We start from the raw sequence: 21,382 nt of genomic DNA on the forward strand, positions 1-21,382 counted from the left end.
CCACACCGGCCGGCGACGGATAGGAGCCGTCGAGCATTACGGAGGGTGGTTGTAAAACAAAAGGCATGGGAGGCACTCGTGAGTTCGTAAGTGCAGCCAGCAGCACAGGTAGCACAATGATGGTGCGTAGGGAGTTTAAAAAAATGTGGCACAGTGGTCGAGCAGCTTCTCATAAGCCACATATTTCTGTATTCAGTGCTAAGCAACGCTCGAGGTGACGCAAAGAGCAACGCCACTGGACTGTGGACAACTGGAAACGATCGATCTGGAGCGATGAATCGCTGTGGCATTCGATGGAAGAGTTTGAGTTTGGCGAATGTCCGGGCAGCGTTACCTGCCAGTAGTGAAGTTCAGAGGATGTAGTAGCATACTATGGGGGCTGTTTTTTCGAGGTCAGTTTGTGGTCCCCTTACTGCGTTTAAGAAAACGCTAAATGCAGAAGGATACGAACCATTTTATAGCACCGTGTATAGTAGAGGAGCAGTTCGAGACGATAATTGTTTGTATCAGCTTGACAATGTTTCCTGTCATAAGGCAGCATCTGTGAGGTAATAATTTATGGTAATAACGTTCCTGAAATGGACTGGCCTACCCAGAGTCCTGATCTGAACGCAATGGAACACCTCTCGCTCAAGACTCCAGCGTCTACCACTACCTTCTCTGGTTGGACAGTTGAGGAAGAGTGGGCTGCCATTCCTCGAGAGACATTCAGAAACTTCATTGAAAGTGTTCTCAGCAGAGTTCAAGCCGTCATAAAAGTAAATGGTGGAGACACCCCATATTAATGTCCACTAACAAGTGTCCGGATACTTTCGATCAGATAGTGTATGCGGTTAGGCTGACTGCGTTCGTTCTCGGCCGGCATGTAATAAACATTTGCTCAATGTGAACGAGGAACTTTGCTTTCCGTGGCTGGACGCACTTCCTGTTATCTCTACTTTACATTAATCTGGGATGAAAAGAATAATTCAGAAGCAATAAATGTCTCTTGAGAATACCTTTCTCACCAGTGACCTGATTTTCCCACGAGGAGAATTATTACTTTCTTGATGTGGAACTCAAGCCGGCCGCGGTGGTCATTCGGTTCTAGGCGCGCAGTGCGGAACCGTGCGACTGCTACGGTCGCAGGTTCGAATCCTGCCTCGGGCATGGATGTGTGTGATGTCCTTAGGTTAGTTAGGTTTAAGTAGTTCTAAGTTCTAGGGGACTGATAACCACAGCAGTTGAGTTCCATAGTGCTCAGAGACATTTGAACCATTTTGATGTGGAACTCACTGTAAATAAATGTTCCGAACACTAGCCATGCTGAAGTGTTACGCAACATTTAAAATTCAATAAGCAATGTTCATTTTTTTCTGTACTACTGCAAACATGCGAATAGAGAGTCAGATGAGAAATGTCGGAGAGGAACTTGGAGGTGGAAGACTGGGAAGCTAGGATGCGAGAAACACCTAGAATGTTGTATCAAATTGCTATAAAAAAGTTAGTATTTTAAAAAGTTATTATTCTCACATTTGGATAGGCTACAATTTATAACTGGGAAGCTGAGTTCTCCCTCTGTAACTATTTTATGTACCAGGTCGCTAGGAATACATGGTGTTACAAAAAGGTACGGCCAAACTTACAGGAAACATTCCTCACACACAAATAAAGACAAGACGTTATGTGTACATGTGTCCAGAAACGCTTAATTTCCATGTTAGAGCTCATTTTAGTTTCGTCAGTATGTACTGTACTTCCTCGATTCACCGCCATGATTTCATACGAGATACTCTACCTGTGCTGCTAGAACATGCGCCTTTACAAGTACGACACAACATGTGGTTCATGCACGATGGAGCTCCTGCACATTTCAGTCGAAGGGTTCGTACGCTTCTCAAAAACAGATTCGGTGACCGATGGATTGGTAGAGGCGGACCAATTCCATGGCCTCCACGCTCTCCTGACCTCAACCCTCTTGACTTTCACTTATGAGGGCATTTGAAAGCTCTTGTCTACGCAACAGCGGTACCAAATGTAGATACTCTTATTGTGGACTCGTATTGTGGACGCCTGTGATACAATACGCCATTCTCCAGGGCTGCATCACCGCACCGCGGAGGGTGGATGCATGTATCCTCGCCAACGGAGGACATTCTGAACATTTCCTGTAACAAAGTGTTTGAAGTCACGCTGGTACGTTCTGCTGCTGTGTGTTTCCATTCCATTATTAATGTGATTTGAAGAGAAGTAATAAAATGAACTCTAACATGGAAAGTAAGCGTTTCCGGACACATGTCCACATCACATATTTTCTTTCTTTGTGGGTGAGGAATGTTTCCTGAAAGTTTAGCCGTACCTTTCTGTAACACCCTGTACAGAGCTACACGTAGGGCAGCAAGCAAGTTGCACATACGACTACGTTGTTTTTCTCTGTAACTTACCATATATCAAGTGAAAGGAGTATTTATTTAGAAAGGTAAACGTAAGAAACTTTTCTCTTTCTGCGGAGTTTTCAACATAGTTTATTTCATTATTTTCGAGAGAGATACAGCAACATGCAGCATTTTTTTTAAAACAGAACATTATTTTCTCCATGTTGTAGCTGATGTATTTAAACCAGCTGTGTACAAATCAGTTTAAATCAAATTTGTATCAGTTTTAGGGAGGGAGCTAGAAAACTACTGTACGTAATTATCTGTGTTCAGATGGATATTCTGGTGGCGGGATACTCATTTTCGTGAGGTGTTCAAGCGAGTGCCCATTTTCTTCAGTGCATAACTCAGTTATGTAGAACTTGTTGCATCGACCCAAAAAATTTCACACATTTCTGTCTTTTTAACTAATACTAATCGCGAAAAAGTCCTCTTCTATCTCAGCTCTCTCGCTTCTAGCGCTCAGTAGCCGGTCGGAGTAACAGGTTCCAGTATTGACAAGCGCATGCGCAGAGCGAAATCGCCATTCCTATATTGATTTTGATAAGCTGAAAGTGACCTTTAGTGGTTCGTGTAGCCATATTGACTCTTGACAGAGGGAGATGACGCCCTGGACCTGCATCCGGGAGCAGCCATGCCCAGCCGCCCACCCGGCCAACTATATTTAGCTTCCCATGGTTCCCCTGAATCGATCAGGGCATGCCGCTGGGCGGCTGCTTTGGAGGAGGGCGTGGCTGATTTCTCTGCTCTCATCTTTGTCCAGTGCGAGGCTGTGCTCCGTCTCTTCGTCGTCGAAGAGATGTTAAACGTTTATTTTCTCACCGTTAAAAAAAAAAAAAGAGGAAACTGTTAGCCATTGAATGCGCATAATTGTAAGAGTACAGCTGTGTACAATAAAACACTTTTCTTGTAGTTTGCCTATTCTGTTACCACGTTATTTATAGCACAAGCATTAATTTAGTATTTTATATTTTAGTATGCCTAAATCTTCACGAAGAGATTGTAAATGCAATAAAGTCAGGTATTGAAACCACATGAAATTTTAGAAAAATATTCTATATTTTCCAGAGCTTTGACAAGAGTATCCAATATGCATTTGACAAAATATATATATATATATATATATATATATATATATATATTAACACGCCTTCTGTCAAATATATAATAATTTTCTCACCTAGTTACCTTGTCTGCCGGCCGGGGTGGCCGAGCGATTCCAGAAGCTACAGTTTGGAACCGCGCGACCCCTACGGTCGTAGGTTCGAATCCTGCCTCGGGCATGATTGTGTGTGATGTCCTTAGGTTAGTTAGGTTTAAGTAGTTCTAACTTCTAGGCGACTGATGACCTCAGAAGTTGAGTCCCATAGCGCTCAGAGCCATTTGAACCATTTGAAGTTACCAGAATGAGATTGGAAGGTAGGAGACGGATACTGGCAGAAGTAAAGCTGTGAGTACCGGACGTGAGTCGTGCTTCGGTAGCTCAGTTGGTAGAGCACTTGCCCGTGAAAGGCAAAGGTCCCGAGTTCGAGTCTCGGTCGGGCACACAGTTTTAATCTGCCAGGAAGTTTCATTTGAAGTTACCTCACTATTCCTTAATGTCTGTCATTGACGGCTTAAATTTACTGCGTGTCGTTATTTGTTAAATTATAGATAGGCGACATCTAATGTTCTGTTGTCATAACATCTGTACCTGGTGTGTGTGTGTAAGTGTGTCATGTATGATGCACTTCTTTTACACTTTTGACCAGTTTTCTCTGGCCGAGCGGTTCTAGGCGCTTCAGTCTGGAACCGCGCGACCGCTACAGTCGCGGATGTGTGTGATGTCCTTAGGTAGTTAGGTTTAAGTAGTTATAAGTTCTAGGGGACTGATGACCTCAGATGTTAAGTCCCATCGTGCTCAGAGCCATTTGAACCAACCAGTTTTCTCAGTTTTCGTGTTTGAAATCACCAAAAAGTATCTTTAATCTACGACTGACGATTTCATCGTGATTTCAGTATTTGCAGTCGAAAATCCTTTTAAAAAATAGACATGTTCTTTTCCATCGTTTTACTGTGAGAAATTGCACCAAAAACAGCCCTTTTTGGTACATCTGTAGTGTATCCGTGACACGAAGCAAGTTGTAATAAGAAAACGATTAAATAGGACGCTTCAACGTCACATCAATATAATACCAAATGGCGTAGTTGGTTGCGTGACCAACTACGAAGGAAAATGGAGAAGCCTAGCCGTGCAAAGCTGTGAGACGATGCATTGCCGCGCATGCGTAGTACGGCCAGTTTGCCTACTATCGATCTATCCAAAATGCATTCAATTCGTTCTCAGGCGGAAATGGATTTTCCTTGTACGCTATTTTATAGCCAGCTTGGCATCTTCCTCGGTTGTGTGGAGAGAACTAACTGAAAAAATTTTGAAATATGAGAAAAATTCTGCTTTGCTGTAACCATTGTATCCACCATTAGAAAAAATGGCGTCAGGGGGAGCGCATCACGTAAGGAAGCTAATATGTGAACAAAACTTCCATAGCAGACATTAATGCCAGTTAATTTTTTTAATTTTATTTTACTTTTTAAAAATAAATTACACCTGAAGTTTGCTTTGACAAGGCTGGAAATTACATTCTCTGACGATTAAAACCATTCTTATAAATTCTTTCTCACCTTACTTTACCAAATACATCGCGTCATCGTATTGTGGAAGAGTGGAAGTGTACTCTTGGTGGCTGTTATTTTGATCAGCAGAAAGTTTTTTAGGGCGAACGGGATAGCAGTGTGGTTGTCATACTGGAATCAGGAGCAATACTTTCATATTCCCTACCAGCCCATATAATTGAAGCTTTTGGTACATTACTTGAGGCGAGGAGGTGAACAGAGGGCAAATGCACATTTCGCACACTAGCAACCTGTGGCCTGCCAGAGCTGGAACGCCAGTAGCGGCCGCTGAGGCATTCCATGGGCAGTGCCAGGGAAGCACACTTATTACAATGGCGCTATCATTCATATAGCCATGGATTTCGCGAGAGAGAGAGAGAGAGAGAGAGAGAGAGAAAGAGAGAGAGAGACAGTGCTTCAGCTATCTTTTTTCATGTGTGCCTGAGAAATAAAACGTAACAACAACTCCGAAAATCTCTCCCGCACACACAAATGTACGCACACGCGCACACATCGATAGTACAATACTTCACTGCTCATAGGGTGTGTGCGAAAACTTTTACGTGACAATCTTAAGTAGAGGTGTTATGGTGTAATGTTGCGCAACTGATGTAATGTTGCGCAATACTGGCAGAGGTCGGGCCTGAACAATTTACAATTAAATTCAATATGTCTACATCTGTTCTTGAACCATGGACCTTGCCGTTGGTGGGGAGGCTTGCGTGCCACAGTGATACAGATGGCCATACCGTAGGTGCAACCACAACGGAGGGGTATCTGTTGAGAGGACAGACAAACGTGTGGTTCCTGAAGAGGGGCAGCAGCCTTTTCAGTAGTTGCAGGGGCAACAGTCTGGATGATTGACTGATCTGACCTTGTAACATTAACCAAAACGGCCTTGCTGTGCTGGTACTGCGAACGGCTGAAAGCAAGGGGAAACTACAGCCGTAATCTTTCCAGAGGGCATGCAGCTTTACTGTATGATTAAATGATGATGTCACCCTCTTGGGTAAAATATTCCGGAGGTAAAATAGTCCCCCCTTCGGATCTCCTGGCGGGGACTACTCAAGAGGACGGCGTTATCAGGAGAAAGAAAACTGGCGTTCTACGGATTGTCAGATCCCTTAATTGGGCAGGTAGATTAGAAAATTTAAAAAGGGAAATGGATAGGTTAAAGTTACATATAGTGGGAATTAGTGAAGTTCGCCGATGACATTGTAATTCTGTCAGAGACAGCAAAGGACTTGGAAGAGCAGTTGAACGGAATGGACAGTGTCTTGAAAGGAGGATATAAGATGAACATCAACAAAAGCAAAACGAGGATAATGGAATGTAGTCGAATTAAGTCGGGTGATGCTGAGGGAATTAGATCAGGAAATGAGACACTTAAAGCAGTAAAGCAGTTTTGCTATTTGGGGAGCAAAATAACTGATGATGGTCGAAGTAGAGAGGATATAAAATGTAGGCTGGCAATCGCAAGGAAAGCGTTTCTAAAGAAGAGAAATTCGTTAACATCGAGTATAGATTTAAATGTCAGGAAGTCGTTTCTGAAAGTATTTGTATGGAGTGTAGCCATGTATGGAAGTGAAACATTGACTATAACTAGTTTGGACAAGAAGAGAATAGAAGCTTTCGAAATGTGGGCTAAAGAAAAATGCTGAAGATTAGATGGGTAGATCACATAACTAATGAGGAGGTATTGAATAGAATTGGGGAGAAGAGGAGTTTGTGGCACAACTTGACAAAAAGAAGGGACCGGTTGGCAGGACATGTTTTGAGGTATCAAAGGATCACAAATTTAGCATTGGAGGGCAGCGTGGAGGGTAAAAATCGTAGAGGGAGACCAAGAGATGAATACACTAAGCAGATTCAGAAGGATGTAGGTTGCAGTAGGTACTGGGAGATGAAGAAGCTTGCACAGAATAGAGTAGCATGGAGAGCTGCATCAAACCAGTCTGAGGACTGAAGACCACAACAACAACAACAACATCTGTTCTTTTTTACGTATTTGTCGTGACTGTCAAGTGTTTGTCTATTTTGCGAATATAATGTCTGCTAAATGTTGTTTTTTGTCTCGAAATGAAATACTCATAACGTTACTCTTGTGTTGCTTTGACGTTTCATGTACTTTCATTTTAGACCATTTATGCCCAATATCAGTTATTCTGGTTTTATACCAATGAACATTTCCCCCAAAAATATACAACCGTTTATAATGATATTTAAGTGTATTATTTCTGTATTCGTTTTATTAAGCGTTAATTTGCGTTTCCATATGAATTAGCATTAGCATGCAGAATGATTGTAACATTCGATTACAGGAAGTTATAGATCCGAATGTATTCTAATAGTGGCGCTAGATGGCAGAATCGTACCCCTATAGGTTCTGCACTTTGCTGATCTCTGACGACAGGAAGGGCAAACTTCACTCCACCCCTACCAACATTTCATCTTACCTGGGTCAAATTGGAAGAAAACAAGTAGTTTTGGGCCGCACATAATATACTTGAAACTAACGTGCTGAGCAAACTAATAGAAGTGTGTGTGTGTGTGTGTGTGTGTGTGTGTGTGTGTGTGTGTGTGTGTGTGTGTAAGAGACAGAGAGAGGCGCTCGGAGGCATGGTGAAGATGTGGCGGGAGTTTCAAATTGAAAATATTCCTTTTTTTCATAACTTTATATACACGAAATTTTTTTATCGATCGTGTGAGAGACGCTTACTTCTTGGGCCGCATTGATTCTTGCTTTGGGGTCCCACGACGCCCGCGGGCCTCACTTTTTACACAGCGCTTATGAGCGCAGACGGTGTCAATTCAGTCTGGAGTTGGCTCCGAGCTTCAGAAAACTATCGCGAGAGGGTGCACGGCTTAACGCACCTCTTCAAATCAGAGACCATATACTCAGAAACTATGTTTTATGCTCAATTTGTACAGATTTCTCTGTCTTTCTTTTTCATACAAGTGGTGCCGTGGCAGAGCGGTATTACCCCAGAAAACGCCACCGCTTCTTGTAGGTTGCACTCGCCTATGTGCATGTCAGCCCGCTGAGTAGCTGCCGCCACAGATCGCCTCGAGACTGGCCGGCTGGCCATGTACGTCAGCTACATAAATGTTAAATCAATTGACGTAAGTCTCCGTGCGAGATGGTCACGAATGGGATAAAAGATTTAGTGTGATGCTTCTGTCAGATACAAGACTCGGCTTCAAAAGTTCCATTTCCAAATCATACAATGATAGGTAGAGCAGACTATAATCATCCCGCAGTTGACTGGTTAAATTATGATATTTTAATTGGTGGACAAAAGAAAGCTTTCTACAGAGCAGTTATAAAAGCTTTGTACGGAAATTAACTGGAGCTAACAGTTCGACACCCTACCCACTATAGAAGTATGCTCCCCAAGGATGTTCACACTAAGACACAGCAGGGATGCAGATGTTATTATTATTACAAATTTTTATTCTGCCAGTTCATTATTTTCAAATCCCCATAAGTGTGCGACGTACACCGCCAAACTTACAAAGAGGAAATAACAGAGGAACAACATACCTATACAGAACATCAACGCTTGCACTAAAATTTGTTGAACTGAATGAGTATAATGGTGTAAGGTTGCAACAGGAAAGAAGTTTGTGATTACATTCTTAATACTACTTTGTCGAAAACTGACGTTTTGAGACCATGGCCGTGTGAAGTCTGAGACAAAAACCTGTCCACTGGCTGGCTGCCTCAGAGACTGAGTCCAAGTCGTTCACTTAAGGCACCAATAAAACCAGCCACAGCTCAGGATTCTACGTTCAGCCATCTGCACGATGTGGCAACGCTATAGGATGTGGAAGTGTCTGGAAGATATGTTGTCTTCCACTTTAGGCATTCCAGTGTTGTATCCGCTCGTGGTCTAGTGAGTTACCTAGGCAGATCAGAACGTTTGCTCAGGAGCCTAGTCATCCTCAGTATTAAAAAAAAAAGAACGAAGTTGTCAGGGGTACAATATGAAAGACATCATGCGCCATCTGCACAGAATCAGCGGAAAAAAAGGAACCACGAACAAACAGACTGAAAGAACAAATACAAACAGAAAGGGGCAGACGTCACACAATGTAGGCACGAAGTCACGAGTTCGAAAACACTCCTTCCTTTTTTTTAAAACGCATTTTGGACATCTCTTAAAGTGAACAGCCTGATAGAACCTCAAAGATGATTATGATTCGATATGACATTGAAGTGTCTGTGGCCACTACAGCTGTCATGAAACACCAGAAATGTATTCACAGTCGTGAATATGGACTACCATCAGCTGTATAATTGAATGACGGCAATCAAAATTTGTGCCGCAGCCGGCCTTGAACCCGGATATCCCACTTATCGCGAATGGCCACCTTACAATCTGGCTATCCGAGCACGGCTGCTGGCACACCCAAACTTCGATTTGTCATCAACAATGTGTCTACAATAGGGGCAAGTATACATTCAGCGGCAAACCTATTGTTCTCTTTTGATTGAAAGGTCCTTAACCTATTGTTCTGCTAAGAGGATTATGACCCCCTGGGGATAATCTGCCCTTCTGAGAACCCCACCTCTCCCCCCCTCTTCCCAATACCTCAGGAAACCTCCAACCCCCCTCCCCATAACTGATACAGATACACTTTAAAGCCCATCCCACTCAATCAATTTCATTGATTACTTAATTAAATTTATCAGTTAATTAACACCCCTCCCACTCTGCTAAATCCCCCAACCCTACCCTCCCCCACCCCCCGCCCCACCTGGAAATTAATGGCTCTGTCCTACAGAGAAAGGATATCATAACAGGAAATTCAATTACATAGCACAGACTATATTGTCTATTTATAAAAAAAATCATTTTGAAGGTATTGGATCTCTCTTGCTCACCATTCTCTGTTGTTTGGGGATGTGCAGATCTAAGAACATACATCTAAAAGAATTGTTTTTTTCTTTTTTCCTGCTGTAACAAGACCGAACAGAGTATGTCTACAGCTTCGTGCACCTGTCATATATTTTGTTTTTTCCACCATGACATCGAGGTCTGTGTCATGTTCCAAACTGATATCTACATGTTTTGATCCATTGGCTCTCACAGAAAACTGGACATCGCACGGTGTAGATCATGTTGCTGCTGCTCCCTCAACACACACACACTGGAAGATTGACGTAAAACACAGTCACAAAATAAAGAAACTGTAAAGAGTTTTGTGGCATTGTGGAGCATTTCCAAACAGGTGTCCAAAGATGATTGATGACCTTTACATTTAAACTCATCTTTTAAAGTGACAGGATAGCAGATGGCTTGGTGTTACATTTCGACTGATTCCTCGTATTGCAGTCAGGTACCTGATCACTGTTTCGGTGCTAGCCATCTCCAGAAGGTGTTGCCCCTCCACCAAGACTCTTTCTTGATCTCAGACAAGTGATGTCAGTCAATCATTATGTGATAATCAAAAATGTACCAGTGGATGGATGGGATGGAAAAGACACTCTCGATTTACTGTAACAAGCATCAAGGTTGATAGTACTACCAATTATAGCAATTTTACCTGATTTTTTTTCCGTAATTACAATGCTGACCTATGACACAGCAGCATGCTTCCCACTTTCTGTATATCGCTAAACTGCGCCTCCTCTACTTTTTAAGTAATATTGCGAATGTAGATAGATGACTGTGCAGTACATTCATTCACAGTTAATTCCCGGAGATGCGCTCTTTTATTATGATAATGCAAGGAATGCCTTCATGAAACAGTCATCTTTCGATCGTGAAGCATGCTATGTCCACCACGCACGCAGACCACTTGGGCTCCTCAAAGCGACATGTCAAGTGGCAGCCACACCACATGTCAGTGTCCGAGAGGCGTCCGCTCGGACCTGCGACTGACAGACTGGATGTTGCGCTAATGCCAGAACAAAAGCATCAGGTGGCAGCAACCCTTTGCTATTTAACACCGAAGAAATTCCTGTCAAAACACCGGCTCTCTCTTTCTCTGTCATCCTGTAGTGTGCCACTGCTGGACCTCCACACGCCATCGGTCGTGGTTGGACTAAACTGCAAACAAAGCAGCATTTCCTCCTAACACCTGCGGAATACTGATGCATGCGAGAGCTCCTTCCAAGGCAAACGCCTGATTAAGAATCAGTCCAGAAATACTGCTGAAATTAATAAATAACTAATTCCCAGTCACACTATCTTGATGTAGGGGATATAAGGCGGATGTGGAAGCTATGTCACTCACACAAATTGACAATATCACAAAACTAATAGCAGGCTAACTCTAAATACACTTAAAAAATTAAAAAAGGTCATTATATATATATATATATATATATATATATATATATATATATATAGAGAGAGAGAGAGAGAGAGAGAGAGAGAGAGAGAGAGCTGTAGTTTGCTTTACAGGTGACATAGGAACTAGCATGGAATATTTCATTGTGCCATTGGTTCTAAGCTGCCCCAGCCTTCCTGTCGCAGTTTCTTGTGTTGCATTTCCCGAACTGTTTAAGGAGTTATTAAATCTGGTGTGGAATATCATATCTTGAAGGTGTCACAAATGGTGCTTCAGAAGATTTCCCACAGGAAATATTAATTAAATCGATAATATAGGCATTTAAACAACTTGCTTCACACAGTTTGAAGCTACTTGAGATAAATGAAAGACTGACAGTGCACAGTAGTTTGTATGCATAAAAAAGTGTTATGTTGTTGACGAGAAATTTAATTAAGTAATCCAAACCTATTATTATTTGATATCATGATGTAGTGGTGATGTATGAAATGATAGTTGGAATTTCATACTCAAAAGACACTACATAATTCATTCAGTGCCTAAAACTGCAAATTTCAATGTACCCATTTGTGATCTGGTTATAGACTAGAACTTATATAACCAGATCTAGGTCACCTACACATGAGTAATTGAGTTTTCATTAGTACATATGGGTCTGCAACAGACTAAGGAAAAACGTCATGCTGTGGACGATCAGGTATCGCAACCAGGATGTCTTACGTCGAATTAAGCCCCATATGCTACTATAAAATGAACAGACTTCCAATCAACAGCAGTCATTGACATTAACCATGTACCTCTCGTACCCAGACTGTGACAATGTGCTTCTACAGGGTGTTTCAAAAATGACCGGTATATTTGAAATGACAATAAAAACTAAACGAGCAGCGATAGAAATACACCGTTTGTTGCAATATGCTTGGGACAACAGTACATTTTCAGGCGGACAAACTTTCGAAATTACAGTAGTTACAATTTTCAACAACAGATGGCGCTGCAAGTGATGTGAAAGATATAGAAGACAACGCAGTATGTGGGTGCGCCATTCTGTAAGTCGTCTTTCTGCTGTAAGCGTGTGCTGTTCACAACGTGCAAGTGTGCTGTGGACAACATGGTTTATTCCTTAGAACAGAGGATTTTTCTGTTGTTGGAATTCCACCGCCTAGAACACAGTGTTGTTGCAACAAGACGAAGTTTTCAACGGAGGTTTAATGTAACCAAAGGACCGAAAAGCGATACAATAAAGGATCTGTTTGAAAAATTTCAATGGACTGGGAACGTGACGGAAGAACGTGCTGGAAAGGTAGGGCGACCGCGTACGGCAACCACAGAGGGCAATGCGCAGCTAGTGCAGCAGGTGATCCAACAGCGGCCTCGGGTTTCCGTTCGCCGTGTTGCAGCTGCGGTCCAAATGACGCCAACGTCCACGTATCGTCTCATGCGCCAGAGTTTACACCTCTATTCATACAAAATTCAAACGCAGCAACCCATCAGCGCCGCTACCATTGCTGCACGAGAGACATTCGCTAACGATATAGGATTGATGACAGCGATATGCATGTGGGCAGCATTTGGTTTACTGACGAAGCTTATTTTTACCTGGACGGCTTCGTCAATAACAGAACTGGTGCATATGGGGAACCGAAAAGCCCCATGTTGCAGTCCCATCGTCCCTGCATCCTCAAAAAGTACTGGTCTGGGCCGCCATTTCTTCCAAAGGAATCATTGGCCCATTTTTCAGATCCGAAACGATTACTGCATCACGCTATCTGGACATTCTTCGTGAATTTGTGGCGGTACAAACTGCCTTAGACGACACTGCGAACACCTCGTGGTTCATGCAAGATGGTGCCCGGCCACATCGCATGGCCGACGTCTTTAATTTCCTGAATGAATATTTCGATGATCGTGTGATTGCTATCCGAAACATACAGGAGGCGGCGTGGATTGGCCTCCCTATTCGCCAGACATGAACCCCTGTGACTTCTTTCTGTGGGGACACTTGAAAGACCAGGTGTACCGCCATAATCCAGAAACAATTGAACAGCTGAAGCAGTAAATCTCATCTGCATGTGAAGCCATTCCGCCAGACACGTTGTCAAAGGTTTCGGATAATTTCATTCAGAGACTACGCCATATTATTGCTGCGCATGGTGGATATGTGGAAAATATCGTACTATAGAGTTTTCCAGACCGCAGCGCCATCTGTTGTTGACAATTGTAACTACTGTAATTTCGAAAGTTTGTCTGCCTGAAAATGTACTGTTGTCCCAAGCATATTGCAACAAACGGTGTATTTCTATCTCTGCTCGTTTAGTTTGTATTGCCGTTTCAAATATACCGGTCATTTTTGAAACACCCTGTATGATGATACTAAATGTGCCTTTAACCAATGTTAGTTTTTTCTTTTTTGTGATGGTCTGTCAGGGAGGATATTGTTGATAATGATTTGTTAGCTGTGTTATTATTTTAACTGGACAGTTATGGTTTTTTTTAGAGAACTGAATTGTGAATACGTTAAACTCCATCAAGCAATAATTTGAAGATACACATATTAATTGAAATCTATTTACACCCAGTGACACTAGCGAATTTTTCATATAGATTTATGATCTGATTTTTATGCATGAATGAACATGATTTTTCATGAATTTGATTCAACAGAAATTATCTATATGCCAGTTTAATAACGTGATTTCTTATGACTATTAATGCTTGAACCTTCATACATTTTCTATTGACAATTTTATCTTGTGATGAATAACGTTTTCTTAGGTCTTGTAAAGTTTTAAAGTTGGTCATGGTATTACATACTATGAGTTTTGCAAGAATGTGACTTTAGTAAATACTAAATTCTTTTGATGGTGAATAGAAATTAAACATAGTTTCAAAAGATGGAATGAACTCGTGTGTGTTTCAAACTAAGGGTGGGTGAGTGAGTAGACAACATGATGTCACATGGTTTTTAAAGTCGTTTGGTTTGAATATGGATTACCTGGGAATCAATTGCAATGTAAAGTTTGAAGATGCATGCATGAGTATAAGCTAGTACAATAATGTAAAGTACAAGTTCAGTTCACCCGCAAATTTGATGGATGAATGAGGTGTCGTCTGATATGTTAGGTAGGAGTGAAATAATGAAATATGAACTATGTTACCTTGGAACTACTTATAATTTCAACAACCGAGCGAGGTGGCGCAGTGGTTAGCACAGTGGACTTGCATTCGGGAAGACGACGGTTCAATCCCGCGTCCGGACATCCTGATTTAGGTTTTCTGTGCTTTCCCTTAATCGCTCCAGGCAAATGGCGGGATGGTTCCTTCTCCGTCCTTCCCTAATCCAATGAGACCGATGACCTCGCTGTCTGGTCTCCTCCGCGACAACAACCCAACCCTATCTTCAACAGTGTCTCAGCTGAACATGCAAACCTGATAAACACATAGGACCAAAATTTCTTTGATGCACTTATGCTTTCACAAGTTTTGAGCACAACTGCATTGGAAAAAAATTTAAAAACCAGAAGTAAGCGTTTTTCCAGAAACAGTGATGTAATGTATACCAATTCATCCTGAAAGACCCATTTGATCGGAACATTTAATTGACACTGAGGAATATGATAAACAGCAATACTAGTGATTGGTGGTAACAGACTAATGCAACCTTACTCTTATTTTACTCTTGATTCAGGTTTTCTTGTCTTGTAGCAGTGAGAAAGTGTTGGAAGCATTCTGAACGGTGGAAAAAACACGTGAGTCATCAGAGACAGTAGAGTCCGTCGTCATCTAGAGCCAATTCGTAGAAGGCCTGCCGAGGAAGAAACGACAGTCAATAGCCCACCAACCACCGACCATGATTTTGTAGTGCCATGCTGGGACGCCCACTGACCTGTATATGGGTCAGCTCATTTCTCGGCCTTAATATTTTCTTTGTCACACTGTGACTTGCAATATTACTCTCACCGACTCATAAAATTGTAGGTTTGATCCTTATGATATCCATCACAAGAATTGTCTCGAACGAGAGATATGGATGATGGTTAGATAACATCAATATTTGTTTGGAAACGAAGCGGTCATCATGAAACACGATGAGAAGCCAACATTTCCTCTGTATACATGTGGCGCCAAGAGTGCTGTACATTTCGCTGATTTTAATGTCCATTTCCATTTGCCATCAGTCATTTCTGGATATTTTGTGTTTAGAGGAACTTTTGCTCTCAAAGGACAAGATGATGTCTTAAACTTCTAACCAGTCCATCACCGTCTAATTGGAGGCCACTGATCGATTGAAGGCTCCATCATCACTTAAAGCATTATGTCGCCAGACCATCGACTGTAAAAAAGGCAGCACTATATGGTGGTGAGTAAGGTTGACCCTTGGGTGGAAACCGTTTTATTCATCGCAATGTTAACAATGATGATATAAAATTGTGAAAATAGAGATCACTAGCTCTTGAATCCACAACAGATTTTCTTACTATATCAAGAAACCATTATACCTCGCAATGAGTTGATCATATCTGGCCGAATCCAGAGTACATACGAGTAATATGACTCCATCAGCATGTAGGGACGTCGCTTTGGCGTAAAGTACTGTACACAAAGCGCCGTGCACTGTCGTGGGTTAGGTTGCTGAGGAGTACCTCAGTACGGACGTAAAGTTGTTTCGTTTTCCTATTAGAATGCCAGTTTTGCTCATTGGCATCCTGACGAACGCGATGTGAAACACTTAATCCATTAACTCACATCTTACTGAACTGGATCTTACTGAACTGGATCTTACTGAACTGGTAAAGGTACTGAACGTTTTCAGCATGTCACAGTATTCAAACGGTCGGGTATTTTGTTGTATGCCCCATGTCAGTAACTATTTTATCTAGCAAAATATTGAAGTAATTGTTTTTAACTGAAACTACATTTCTTGTTCAAATGGCTCTGAGCACTATGGGACTTAACTTCTGAGGTCATCAGTCCCCTAGAACTTAGAACTACTTAAACCTAACTAACCTAAGGACATTACACACATCCATACCCGAGGCAGGATTCGAACCTGCGACCGTAGCGGTCGCTCGGTTCCAGACTGAAGCGCCTTGAACCGTCGGTCACACCAGCCAGCTACATTTTTTGTATGACGGCTTTAGGAACCCATCGATTATTATGGTGATAATTATGGTATGTAGCCAAACTTTTCGACAAAAGAGGTGAAGACTGAGGCAGAGCGAATGTTCAAGTACTCTGTCTTGTAAGCAGAGGGTCGTGGGGCAAATCGTTTGCTGTATCGACCACTACTTACAGCAAAAAATGCGCGATTCCACTTCTAGTAGAATAAAGTGTAAAAAGTAATTCGTATGCTGACACGTGGAAGTATGTACATTTAAACGTATGCCAGTAAAGGAGAATGTGTAAATTTTTGTCCGCATGTTATAACAACACGAGTCACAGCCTCCATTCAAACGTAATAAATAGTTAAATATAAGGTCAGAGATACATTTGATATTGGAGTAGATTAGTGAAAATACCCGCTTTAGTTATCGGATATCACATCACTCAGTGGGTGCACGAAGAGCTTGGCAGAGCGGTTGGCGTTCGTGACACACTCAGCTTATTCGGAACTGACATCAAAATGACTAGCAGCACTTTATGGGTAAGCAAAGCATGAAACTGACACGAGCGTCTCCCGTGTGTAAGGGACCCTCGGAAATCGCATCAAATTCGCGGAAAAAAGTTAAATATTTGTGACAAGAGAGAATGTAGATACACTAAATTTATTCGCATTGCAAGTGTGGACAACAACCAGCTGTATAATGGAATGATGACAATGATAATGGCGTAGTAAGTCGCCGAAACTGGTAGCCAAATACAGTAACAGTTTGGAAATTAGACGGCTGAAAGGTGTTTTATTTGACGTCCTAAAGCGAACAGCCGAGTCGCGCAACCATCTCTCAAATGATGGGCATACAGAGACAATGAAAATTTGTGTCCAACCGGGACTCGAACCCGGATTTCTCGCTTATTGTGAGAGGTCGCCTTACCATCCCCCCCCCCCCCCCCCCCAATCCTCTTCATTTTGATTCTAGGTGTTTGGTATGGACAGACGTCGCATGACATGTGTTGAAGTTGTGGATAAATAAATGTAAATGTCATTGGTTCTCGTTTCAGTCGCAGCAAATTAAGCTGTCTTCTAACCCCACCCTCGGAAATCGGAATACATTTTCAGAAAAAAGAACAACCAAATATTTGTGACAAGTGAGGAATCCAAATTTAATTCATGATAGTTTCACTCGTAACAACTTCATCATTCGTTTTTTAATCAGACTGAAGTCAAAAATCGAAGATACTCCTTAGCGAGCACACCATTGCATGTAAATAACATCAAATATTGCAGAACATATGTGTATTTCATTAATAAAAAGTCACAGAATCTATTACAAACGCGAAGGCGAAAAAAACACGAGACCAAAACGAACACATGCAATTATTAACAGTATCATCATTCATCTTAAGAGCCTCCTGAATGCTTCTGCTATTTCATCAATTTATAAGATACTGTACCAAGGGTGACCTGTTTGTGATAATTTCTACATTGAACCACAGCGTTGAAATGGCATACTGACATAAAAGACGCAAGTTATAAAACAAAACCAACGAAATAAATATGGAGTTTCGAAAATTGTCGCGTGCCCTCCTCACATGGAGTGCGATATCATTTTGAGACAGCTCCGAGTAAGCAGAAAGTGCTACAAAAAAAAAATGGTTCAAATGGCTCTGAGCACTATGCGACTTAACTTCTGAGAACTAATTAAACCTAACTAACCTAAGGACATCACACACATCCATGCCCGATGCAGGATTCGAACCTGCGACCGTAGCGGCGCTCGGTTCCAGACTGTAGCGACTAGAACCGCACGTCCAACCGGCCGGCCGGGAGAGTGGTACAAACGCAAGCCTTGGCGGAATACGTTGCGTGCCTATTCTGTTTTTGGTAACCATTAGGGCATCTACTCTATAGGATAGTAACCAATATGTTTCACCGAGCAAGGTGGCGCAGTGGTTAGACACTGGACTCGCATTCGGGAGGACGACGGTTCAATCCCGCGTCCGGCCATCCTGATTTAGATTTTCCGTGATTTCCCTAAATCACTCCAGGCAAATGCCGGGATGGTTCCTCTGAAAGGGCACGGCCGACTTCCTTCCCCATCCTTCCCTAGTCCGATGAGATCGATGACCTCGCTGTCTGGTCTTCTTCCTCGAAACCAACCAATATGTTTCAATACATGTGTTCAATTCAAGTGGCACTTTTATTGATCCATCAAGACAAATATTCAAGTATACAAAAATATTTGAAAGTTACTGTTTTAAAACTACCCTAGATCATGATACAGTAATGTGTTCTTACATTTGGTGTAAAGCGAATTTAAGTGTGTTCATGAAAGGGCATATCAAATATGAACCGGAATTTAAGTCTAGGAGCTGCGGTAATGGACGGAAACTGGCGTGACCTCGACGGTATGGTCATGGAGTTTGGAATAGCACTGTGTTGCCACAGTTAGCATGACGCGACTCGAGTCAAGCCACCACGTGCAGCGTGATGAATATCAGTCTGTTGTGCAGCACATAACCATCAAGTTTCTCATGAAAGAAGGCACCAAACTTGCGGAAAAATTGTGGAGGCTTCGTGCATAGTTTAGGGAAGAAACTTTTCGAAGAGCCAAGTATATGAATGGCATAAACACTTGCGGCAGGAAGGCAGCTGTGGAAAACGTGCCCCACCAAAAACCTCCAAGAACAAGCATCACACAAGACAACATTCGTGTCGTAAATTCACCTTCTTGCAGAACATCGGTGCATAAACGTTTCCGAAATTGCTATGGCAGTAGCAATAAGCTATGAAAGTGCTCAAGCCATCGTCACTGATCATGATTCTTCAGCACGACGATGCAAGGCCACATTCTGCTTCTTTAATGAGAGAAAAAATTGGAGGAAATCCATTGTAAAACACTGGAACATCCTCCTTACTTCCAAGATTCATCACCCAGTAACTACCACATGTTTGTATGCTGAAAGAACTTTGAGGATGCTGGTTTGATGACAACATAGTGGTAGAGGAGTTGTTTGCAATTGGCTGCACGTCAGTAGTGCAGCAAAGGGGGTCCTGGGCCATTCTGTTTGTCAGGTTGCATTCGGGGCACGCATACATTCAGAGGTAAATTACTTCTCCCCCTCTGTTTAACCTGTTGTTATGCTGATTCATGACTTTATGGGGATAGCTATTGTTATCCTAACTGATTTATGACCTATGGAGAAAATCTGTCCTTCTGAGAAACACCCACACCTCCCCACTCCATCTCTTCCTCTCTCACCTCTATCAGAAAAGGGACGCTTTTTTGTCACTCCCTCCACATTTCTGCGTCTCTTTTCCTCCTCCTGGGAAATTCATTTGTGTATTACCCTGTTGTCCTACAGCCACCCCCACCTCCCTCCACCACCCACCACCATATGGGAATTTGAAGGAAAAAGTGTCAGTGGAGGAAGGCAGTGGAGAGGAAGGATCTCACTACACAAAATTCAATTTGCTTATTACTTATTTAATCAGTTTGTGGGACACAGAGCTCCCTGTACTTTGGCAGAGCTCAAGGCTGCACTCCTCACCACCACTTCCCATGAAATAATAACTGTAAGCAATGAGGAACGGAATGAAGTGTGATATATTAACTGCCATTTTGGGTCACCCACGCATTATCTTGCCGTCCTGGCAGTGCCATGGCGGTCGAAAACCGCCCAGTGTCCTATTTACAGATCTTAATACTAAATACACTGAGTGTTGACTGCATGTAGGCCTCCTTTGACCTCGCAACCCTGAACAAAGCATCAGGTGGTGGCATTCCTTTGATCAGGAAATTCCAGACTCACTGTCTGGTTCTGTCTCTCTAAAGTGGTTACTTCCTGTTTGTGTGACACATCCATGAACCAATGTGTCCAAAGACACATACATAGGTTTCCATCCTTACGCAGAATACTGTGTGCCTGTTGGCTAATGCTGGGTGCAAAGGATATCTTGTGCAATTGCAATATCAGAAATAGTGGAGAACAGTCTATTTGCACTATCCTATCAGATTAATTGTTTAGCATTTACAGGAGTCAAGAAGATTGCTTAAAACACTCACCACCATGTTACAATGATTCTTCTTCATAATAAAACATATCTTCAGTATCTGAGAATTAGATGCAAACATTTTGCAAATCAAGTAATTAAATTTCCACTACAAATTGATTGTAGTGCTAAACATATCTAAGATTTTCTATGCACTGATCTTTGAGACCTCCTCCACCACAATGTTTCCACCTTACACTAAATATATCCAGCAAAAAAGAAAAAAACACTTCCCATCACACACACTCAAACTCGTGAAGCATGCACTGCCCACGCACCGACTGCTAGTAGGCCGCAGCTATGCTGGCCACACCAGCAATTGCGTGCACATCTCCAGCCATACCAGATGCTCGGAGGCCAGAGAGGCTGTCACTGTGATCACAAAGCAGTCAACTGATCAATTTACACGAGGGAAATAATTATCCAGCGGAAACACTTGCCATATTAAATCTTCGCACACAACACAAGTGTCAACTTCTGTTGCCGCCCAAGCAGAATACTGGCTAGTTTATGCTTTAGCAGTCCTGAGGGCACAATGAGGGCCACCATCTGCAATTCAAAAATGGCTCTGAGCACTATGGGACTCAACTGCTGAGGTCATTAGTCCCCTAGAACTTAGAACTACTTAAACCTAACTAACCTAAGGACATCACACACATCCATGCCCGAGGCAGGATTCGAACCTGCGACCGTAGCAGTCGCACGGTTCCGGACTGCGCGCCTAGAACTGCGAGACCACCGCGGCCGGCCATCTGCAATTGTCCCCTTGGCTGTGGGTAAGAGCTGACAGATCATAATGTTCTTCATACCTGCCAGTCAACCTAGGCTAAGCCATGGTTTCTGGTCAGCTGCTTGGCATGGACAC

At 42.4% G+C, this 21,382-nt stretch overlaps 1 protein-coding gene and 1 non-coding gene across 3 annotated transcripts in view; one reads left to right on the forward strand and one right to left on the reverse strand.

The window, feature by feature from the left end:
• Window positions 1-21,382, reverse strand: part of LOC126297696 (cyclin-dependent kinase 12-like) — a 313,910-nt gene that overhangs the window by 20,498 nt on the left and 272,030 nt on the right. The window lies entirely within an intron of this gene.
• On the forward strand, window positions 3,886-3,960 carry Trnas-uga (transfer RNA serine (anticodon UGA)). The gene has a single exon. It is a non-coding gene; the product is annotated as a tRNA-Ser (tRNA).

The sequence above is a fragment of the Schistocerca gregaria genome, chromosome X, assembly GCF_023897955.1.
Source record: "Schistocerca gregaria isolate iqSchGreg1 chromosome X, iqSchGreg1.2, whole genome shotgun sequence".
Lineage (NCBI taxonomy): Eukaryota > Metazoa > Arthropoda > Insecta > Orthoptera > Acrididae > Schistocerca > Schistocerca gregaria.